Source organism: Bufo gargarizans, chromosome 1 (genome assembly GCF_014858855.1).
Source record: "Bufo gargarizans isolate SCDJY-AF-19 chromosome 1, ASM1485885v1, whole genome shotgun sequence".
Classification (NCBI taxonomy): domain Eukaryota; kingdom Metazoa; phylum Chordata; class Amphibia; order Anura; family Bufonidae; genus Bufo; species Bufo gargarizans.
The window spans coordinates 443253617-443263408 of record NC_058080.1 but is presented as its reverse complement, the minus strand read 5'-3'; positions in this window follow the sequence as shown (position 1 = coordinate 443263408).

The window sequence follows — 9792 nt, the reverse complement described above, 5'->3', positions numbered from 1 at the left end:
TGTGTGGTAGGCACTAGCATCCCCCTACACCCTCTATACAGTACCTACAACTCTTGATTTCAAGTATTACATAACCTCTGTTGCCTATTATGTATTGTACATGAGGAAAACAGATTTGTGATCAGCTTTAACCTCAATAGCTGTTATATATAGAATATTGCAGAGGCCTGTAATTAAAATAGGCATTATTGTCTGTTTTATGCACTATACAATACTGAATGACTTTGTACTATAGCTAAGTAGCATTATTAACAAAATCAGAGGGCAACTTCTTAAAACTTCACTTTTATTAAATTTCCAAAAAAAGAGGTCCCAACAGGACCAATATACTCGCAGTACAACAACCAAAGAGCAATCAATTGGGGACAACTAGAGGCATAACCGGGTAGCATCAATGAGAGATCAATACTCTCCCTAGGCTAACCCTAATAAAAATCTGCTCAGCCCAGAGATACACCTTGATGGTAGGAGTACTCTGTCCACGTACCTTGGCTAGCCTGTCCCTACTAAGCCCTGGACAGAGCACTCCTACCATCAAGGTGTATCTCTGGGCTGAGCAGATTTTTATTAGGGTTAGCCTATAAAATGTGTTCAATGTGCTGCCCCATGTGTTGGATTGTCAATGCAACCCTCTTCTCCCACTCTTCACACACTGATAGCAACACCACAGGAGAAATGCTAGCACAGGCTTCCAGTATCCATAGTTTCAGGTGCTGCACATCTCGTATCTTCACAGCATAGACAATTGCCTTCAGATGACCCCAAAGATAAAAGTCTAAGGGGGTCAGATCGGCCACTGGATATGCGAAATTGCTACATGATGATGTGTTTCCCTCTTTATGCACTGAAGCTGGCACGTTCCCTGAGTTTTTCCAGCAAGATGGTGCACCACCACATTATGGGTGTCAGGTCCGAGCATTCCTAGATGAACAGTTTCCTGGAAAGTGGATTGGTTGTCGTGGGCCAGTTGAATGGCCACCAAGGTTTCCCGATCTGACCCCCTTAGACTTTTATATTTGGGGTCATCTGAAGGCAATTGTCTATGCTGTGAAGATACGAGATGTGCAGCACCTGAAACTACGGATACTGGAAGCCTGTGCTAGCATTTCTCCTGCTATGTTGCTATCAGTGTGTGAAGAGTGGGAGAAGAGGGTTGCATTGACAATCCAACACAATGGGCAGCACATTGAACACATTTTATAAGTGGTCAGAAACTTGTAAATAACTCATGAAAGAATAAAGTTACGTTAAAACCAAACACACCATTGTTTTTCTTGTGAAATTCCCAATAAGTTTGATGTGTCACATGACCCTTATCCTATTAAAAAAAACAAAAGTTGGATTCAAAATGGCCGACTTCAAAATGGCCGCCATGGTCACCACCCATCTTGAAAAGTTTCCCCCCTCACATATACTAATGTGCCACAAACAGGAAGTTAATATCACCAACCATTCCCATTTTATTATGGTGTATCCATATAAATGGCCCACCCTGTATATACAATGACCCAAATTGTGATTTTCTCAAACTTTGCTTCTTTGGTTTTTATAGTGGCAATTTGCATTAAAGGGGTTATCGTGAATTTGATATTGATGACTTATCCTCAGGATAGTTCATCAATATTATATTGGCAGGGGTCTGACTTTTAGGTACAGCTTAGTCCTATTCAAATGAATGGGGCTTAGCTACAATACCAAGCATAGCTGTTATAAAATGTACAGCAATATGCTGTGCTCACCAGGGCAGTGGACACAATACAGCTGACTTTTTAAACCGTTGATCAGCAGAGGTCCAAGAAATCAGACCCCCACTAATCTGATATTGATGACCTATCCTGAGGATAGGCCATCAATATCAAATAGCTGGATAACCTCTTTAACTCAAGATTGTTTTGAAGAGTGATCAGAATTTCAATTATTGCAAAGTCACTTCTTGCCATAAAAATGAGTCACAAAAACTCAATTTCCACTGCATTTCTACCCTGTAGCAAAATGACCTGTTAATTTCAATTCAGTGATCCTCTTGTTAGCTCAAGATAAAGTGTTAATGAGGACAATACATCTGATATCACTCTTGTTATGGTTGTACTTGAAATTATTGTCTTCTTTTAAACATGGTTACCTCCAAGGAAACATGTGCAGTTATCTACATTCCTGCTTGTACGATTCCACCTAAATCAACCATTTATCAGATTATCAAGAACTTCAAGTACAGAGGTTCAATTGCTGAGAAGAATGCGTCAGGGAACACAAGAAAGTCCAGTAAGTGCCAGGACTGTGTCCTAAAGAGGATTCAGCTACAGGATCGGTTGACCACCAATGCACAGCTTGTTCAGGAATAGCAGCAGACAGGTGAGAGTGCATCTGCATGCAAAGTGAGGAGAAGCTTTTGGAAGATGGCCTGATGTTCTCTCCAAGAAAAATATCAATGACATACTGACATTCAGCTGAAAGTACAGAGATTAGACTGTGGAGGACTGGGGTAAAGGTTTGGCAAATTAATTGGAGAAGAAAATATGAGTGCTATCATGAGTTCAAAATCACAGACATATAGTGGCCAATATGGGGGAACTGCCCAAACACCAAACACTGTAGCGTGTTTATCATTGGGCGAGCAGTCCCACCGCATGTGAACCACTAAAATACCGTGGCAAGTATGGGGGAGCTGCTCAAACCCCAAACACTGTGGCGTGTTTCTCATTGGGGGAGCAGTCCCACCGCATGTGGACCGCAGCAAACGACCATCCCGAGCAATTATGCGTACAAAGGAGGACGCCCGCGCGGTCCACATGCACCACAACAGCATCCTACACAGACCGGAGCATTGTGTGGATGACAATACAATTATACAAATCACTGAAGAAAGTGCACCAAACGGATATACCACTGACTATACTAGCTGGTCATACAAGCAGATGTTAAAAGCTGAGACTTTTGCCAATATATTCCTGTCAGGAAGATATCGGAGCCCAACATGCACCACGTCACGGTTCTCAGCATGGCAAGGGGTCCTACCACTGCGCTAACTATGGTGTGAACACGGTCTGAAGGTGATGAAATCCAGCTCACAGCCAAGCTTCCACACAACCGCATAGCAGGACAGCTAATGCAATGTGAACAAAGCAAGACCGTAAGCCACACCCATATCAGATCATGTGATGGAGGCTACCAGGTGCAAAAGAATGTTCAATTGCCAGATGAAGGCACATTCAATACTTATAGAACAAAATCACAGACATATAGTGGCCAATATGGGGGAACTGCCCAAACACCAAACACTGTAGCGTGTTTATCATTGGGCGAGCAGTCCCACCGCATGTGAACCACTAAAATACCGTGGCATGTGAACCACTAAAATAATTGTATTGTCATCCACACAATGCTCCGGTCTGTGTAGGATGCTGTTGTGGTGCATGTGGACCGCGCGGGCGTCCTCCTTTGTACGCATAATTGCTCGGGATGGTCGTTTGCTGCGGTCCACATGCGGTGGGACTGCTCCCCCAATGAGAAACACGCCACAGTGTTTGGGGTTTGAGCAGCTCCCCCATACTTGCCACGGTATTTTAGTGGTTCACATGCGGTGGGACTGCTCGCCCAATGATAAACACGCTACAGTGTTTGGTGTTTGGGCAGTTCCCCCATATTGGCCACTATATGTCTGTGATTTTGTTCTATAAGTATTGAATGTGCCTTCATCTGGCAATTGAACATTCTTTTGCACCTGGTAGCCTCCATCACATGATCTGATATGGGTGTGGCTTACGGTCTTGCTTTGTTCACATTGCATTAGCTGTCCTGCTATGCGGTTGTGTGGAAGCTTGGCTGTGAGCTGGATTTCATCACCTTCAGACCGTGTTCACACCATAGTTAGCGCAGTGGTAGGACCCCTTGCCATGCTGAGAACCGTGACGTGGTGCATGTTGGGCTCCGATATCTTCCTGACAGGAATATATTGGCAAAAGTCTCAGCTTTTAACATCTGCTTGTATGACCAGCTAGTATAGTCAGTGGTATATCCGTTTGGTGCACTTTCTTCAGTGATTTCTATCATGAGTTCAGTATCATGCCAACAGTAAAGCATCCTGAAATCATTCATGTGTGGGGTTGAGAGTGAGAGTGAGCGCACTCAAAGTAAAAAAAACAAAAAAACAAACAAACAATGAAATGCTTATAATTGTACTTCAGTATACCATAGAAACATCTGACACAAATATGTAAAAACACTGATGGAGCAAACTTGTTGTGAAAAAACTAGTTTGTGTCAGTCTCAAAAATTTTGGCCATAATATGGGATTGTTTCATCAACATTTTAATCACATATTAAAAAGGTAAGCCTGTTTGGACATTCGTAGCAGATTGACAGGTGTGGGTCCCATCTCTAGGACCCACCCTTATTTTAAAAAAACTAAGCCCTGTGCAACTTTCACCATTCACAGCTGGGGGACGTCTGATAATAGCCGAGCACTGGCTAGGCTACTTTGGAAGTCCCATACCAGTGAATGGAGATACTGTTGTGTAAGAGCATAATTTTTTCCATTTATGTCAGGGTCACGTTATTGACACAGGAGCAGGTCCCAGAGATAAGACCCACATCAGACATTTATAGGATATGTCATAAATGTCGAGATGGGACAACCCCATTAATTATAATATATTTTTTTAAATAAAAGACAAATGGATGGTTTTCTGCATTTTTAGGTCATTCCATGTATTCTACAGTACTTCCTGTCCTGGCTGTTTAACTTCCTCTTTGTTTGGACATACAGCATGGCAAACAGTCTTGTTTAACCTTTTCATTCAGAACATTACTCCAACCAGAGAGAACCCCCTGTAGTGACTCAATGTCACCACCAGACATCTGAGAAGCTCTGACAGACGTCCTTCAGAACCTCCTCCTTGAGGTTCCTTTTGTTTTGCTTTCATTTTCTCATCTCGTTAGCCTCTCTCAGCTGTCATGTAGTTGCACTGATTGCATGCCTTTAAATCTCTCCCCATACTGCATCACTTTGCGGTTTATATTACTTCCTGGAGTGTGTGCATGCTGATGCTACTACTGAGTCTTTTACAGATAAGTTTTGTTCGTTCATTTGTGTTTTCCTGTTTGCTGAATCCCAGGTGACCCTGACTCCCTCCGTATCAAGTGTAGGGAGCCGGTGGTCGTGTCCTCTCACTATTATAGGGTGTTCAGGTGTTATACTGTACAGTCGAGGTACGAGGATATGCGATCATCTACTATTGGGATTTTCGCATAGGCTGAGCAGTTAGGGAGAGAGCCAGGTCTGATGCAGGGCTCTCCCTTTTGTTCCTTAGTTTTGGATCCAGTCAGTCGTCTAGTTTTCTGTACACCTTCCGTGACACTCAATTAGAGCATCACACATTAGACTGATAAGTGCAGTGCTCCTTTGTGGACATTTTTATCTAGTCCTATTAAGAGAACAATAGAGCTGTCATACTGTTTTCCCAATTTTACTAATCTACCAATATCAAGAGGATACCCTGCAAATAGCATTTTCTCCTCACAGCAACAATAAACTGACAATGGATTAACTATCAATGGAGAAGTTCTTATCATTTGTGTTGACTGCTACAGAAGGACAATATTTTGCATGTAATTTTCAATGATGTGATACTGCTGAAATAAAAAAGAAAAACAACCAACATTTCTAAAAATAATTGCATTCTATAAATATTGAGTTAAAAAATATCCTTTCTGACGAAAATGTCCCTTTAAAGATTAAGATAATGCTAAATTCAGGAATTATTTGGGTGTGAATCATCTAGAGTAAACTCAGACCTTCTTACACTGTTCTATTAGACTACCAGTCCCAAGCAGTATATCATTAGTGATGTCGCGAACATAAAATTTTCAGTTCGCGAACAGTGAATGCGAATTTCCGCAAATGTTTGCGAACGTGCGGACCGCAATAGACATCAATAGGAAGGCGAATTTGAAAACCCACAGGTACTCTTTGTGGCCACAATAGTGATGTAAAGTTGTTTCAAGGGGACTAACACCTGGACTGTGGCATGCCGGAGGGGGATCCATGGCAAAACTCCCATGGAAAATTACGTAGTTGACGCAGAGTGTGGTAAGTTGAAATCGCAATGCGATTTATAGAACTTGAATTAATCGCATTGCGATTTCAACTTTCTCAAATCCGACAGTACATTCTAGCATGGAGTCGTTCCCATGTTGATGGGGACGCACCATGAGCACGGAAGTCAGCAGAAGTTCTGTTGAAATCGCAATGCGATTTATAGAACTTGAATTAATCACATTGCGATTTCAACTTAGAGCTTCTGCCGACTTCCGTGCTCATGGAGCGCCCCCATCACCATGGGAACGGCTCCATGCTAGAATGTACTGTCGGATTTGAGAAAGTTGTAATCGCAATGCGATTAATGCAGGTTATATTAATCGCATTGTGAATTCAACTTAGAGCTGCTGGGTTCCTAATGGTTTTATTGCTAGTATATAACGAAGATTGAGAATATAGTGCTATATTCGTTATATTCGTCAATTCTAGCAATACAACCATTAGGAACTTAGCTTGCATTCGCTAGCTTGAATTCGCAATGCGATTAATATAACCTGCATTATTCGCATTGCGATTACAACTTAGATCTGAGTTCCTAATGGTTGTATTGCTAGAATTGACAACGAATATAGCACTATTTTCGCAATCTTCGTTATATTCTATCAATATAACCATTAGGAACCCAGCTCTAAGTTGTAATCGCAATGTGATTAATATAACCTGTATTAATCGCATTGCGATTACAACTTTGTGACACTGCAGCTTCAGAATTAATCTAAGATGGATTCTGTCCTTGCTTTTTGATAGGCAGTGGGAGGGTCTGGGAGGGAGGGTATGCTGATTGGCTGGAATGTGTCTGCTGACTGTGAGGTACAGGGTCAAAGTTTGCTCAATCATGATGTATAGGAGGCGGACCGAACATCGCATATGTTCGCCGGCAGCGGCAAACGCGAACAAGCTATGTTCGCCGGGAACTATTCGCCTGGCGAATAGTTCGGGACATCTCTATATATCATCACGATGCCCACATTTCCACTAGGAAGAAACTTAATTCAGGATAACCTTAATTCAAGATAACTCATAGAGTTCCACATATTACTCTGGTGGGCCCATTATCTGACACAATAAGAGCCCCTTAATCAAAGGTGTAGCTAGGCTTCACATAAAGAGGGAAAACCTCAGTGGTGCGTGTAGCACATCAAAGCAATTTTATTCACACAAACCCACACCTCTAACTCCGCCTAATGCATAACTATACTCACGCAGTCCCACTCACCTGATAAAATCTGCCATAGGGTACACAGCGGTACCAATAAACCTTGTAATAAATGAAAGAACCAACTGATCCTACCACATCTATGCTGTCGTTGGCATGTCGGCAAGATGTCCTCTGGATCAAGGTCATTATGGTGACAGAGCAAAAAGAATAATCACATAAGGAAGAGATGGTAACTGACCCTTTGAAATCCCCAACAGAGGGCACTGTGCTGGCCCTCTAAGACCTAGCCATCCGAGTGGTATAACAGGGTAATCTAGGGAATGGCTTTCCACTTAGTGTTACTGCACAATTCTAATGCCCACATTGTGCCTCCTTCACAATAATAATGCCAACATTGTGCCCCTCACTGTAGTTATGCTCACATTGGGCCAATCACAATATTTATGCCCACATTGTGCCCATCACAGTAATGTCCTCCTTGTACCCCTCTCACTATATTTATGGCCTCCTTGTGCTCCCTCACTGTAGTTATGTCCATCTTGTGGTCCCTTCACTGTAGTAATGTCCTCCATGTACCATTCGCTGTAGTTATGTCCTCCTTGTACCCCCTCACAGTAGTTATGTCCTCCTTGTGGCCCCTTCACAGTAGTTATGTCCTCCTTGTGCCCCCTCACAATTGTTATGTTTTTCTTGTGCCCCCCTTTGCAGCAGTAATGCCCACCTTGGCCGCCTTTTTGCCACACTGAATACTGAACTGTTTCCCTGATCATCGGCACATCTGACATTCCGAGCTGCAGCAAACTCGGTCTCACACATCATGCTGCTGGCTGTGGAGGAGGCTGAATCCTGGGCTTTCACTGCTCCTCCCACACAGCCAGCAGCACGATGTGCGGCCTGCTAGGGAGCACCAGACCTCAGCAGCAGAGCTGTCTTTAACAAGGGGCAAAAGGGGCAGATGCCCCGGGCCCAGTTGCTCCTGGGGGGCCCAAGGCAGCTGCCTCTTGAGCCCTGCTGGCCACTGCCCCGAGTATCAGGGTATCAGCTACACAGGGGGTGCTGCCATGCCTGCCGGCACTCCAGGCAGCGTACTGTGAAAGCTGTAATTTTCTAGGACCTTAGATGACTTCATCACCATGTGACCAGTAACCTAGAAATATTACTGGTCACATGGCTATGCGGTCATCACAGGTCCTGTCTACCAGGAGTGTTGCTGCAGGAGAAGTGTTCCATAATTGTGGAGCTGTTTTTGAGAAGATTACATCAGGAAAAGGTGACAGGGGCTGTAATGCTAATATACTGTAAGCTACTGTATATTGGGGTGCTATACTGCTCACTGTATATTTTGGGGTGCTATATACTGTGGGGTACTGTATACTGTGAGGTGTGGTATTCTGTATACTGTGGGTGCTGCATATTATGGAGTGCTATACTGCTGTACTGTATAGTGTAGGGTGCTATACTGCGAGGTGTTGTATACTGTATAGTGTGGGGTGCTACACTGCGGGTTGCTGTATACTATAGGGTGCTATACTGAATACTCTGGGGTCAGTGGCGTAACTACCGGGGAAGCAGCTGCTTCAGGGACCGGCGCCCCGGCAGCGTGTGTGACAGTTTATTTTCAAGTTAGTTAAATATCAGTTCAGGGCCCCTTTACAGCAGCTGACCAGGCCCCCTCGCTAATGTGATCAAATCTTACTGTCTCCTAAAGTCTCCTGATGTGTCTGGGATTCAAACCCACAATCTTCAATATATAAGAGGCAAAGCATTTACCCACACAGCCATAAAGGCTGCCTTTCAACTGATTGAAAAAATATGAGATTTCTACTGTTATAGCTGGCTAAGTGCACATCTATACACATGACAGCTGCCACAACACACCCAGCACTGCTATATCTCTATATGACAGCTGTCCCAGCACACTCAGCACTGCTGTATCTATATATATGAGCAGCTGTCATGTGTATAGATGCACACCTAGCCAGCTATAACAGTAGAAATCTCATATTTTTTCAGTCAGCAGCAAGGCAGCTCTTATGGTCTTGTGGTTAAGTGCTTTGCCTCTGATACAGAAGGTTGTGGGTTCAAATCCCAGCAAAACCTTTTCTGAAATACAAGCACTGACTCCATATATGGACATACAGGGCAGGACACAAGAAGAGGCTGCATCGCATCGCTGACATGGAGGTAAGTAGAAGTGTTTATTATTATTTTTTTAATACCCGACCGTTACTGCCATGGGGGAGCAGGAGGCACTTGATACTGGCACCTGGGGGGGGAGGGGGGGTTGTCACCTGATACTAGCACATGGGGGGGAGAGCACCTGATACTGGCACATGGGGGGAGGGAGAGAGGCACTTGATAATGGCACTTTTTTTGTGTGTGGGGGAGATGGCACTATGATACTGGGACATGGGGGGGGAGAGAGGCACTTGATACTGGCACATGGGTGGGTTTGGCATGATGATGCTGGCACATGGGGGAGAGAGGCACTTGATAATGGCACTTTTGGGGGGGGAGATGGCACTATGATACTGGG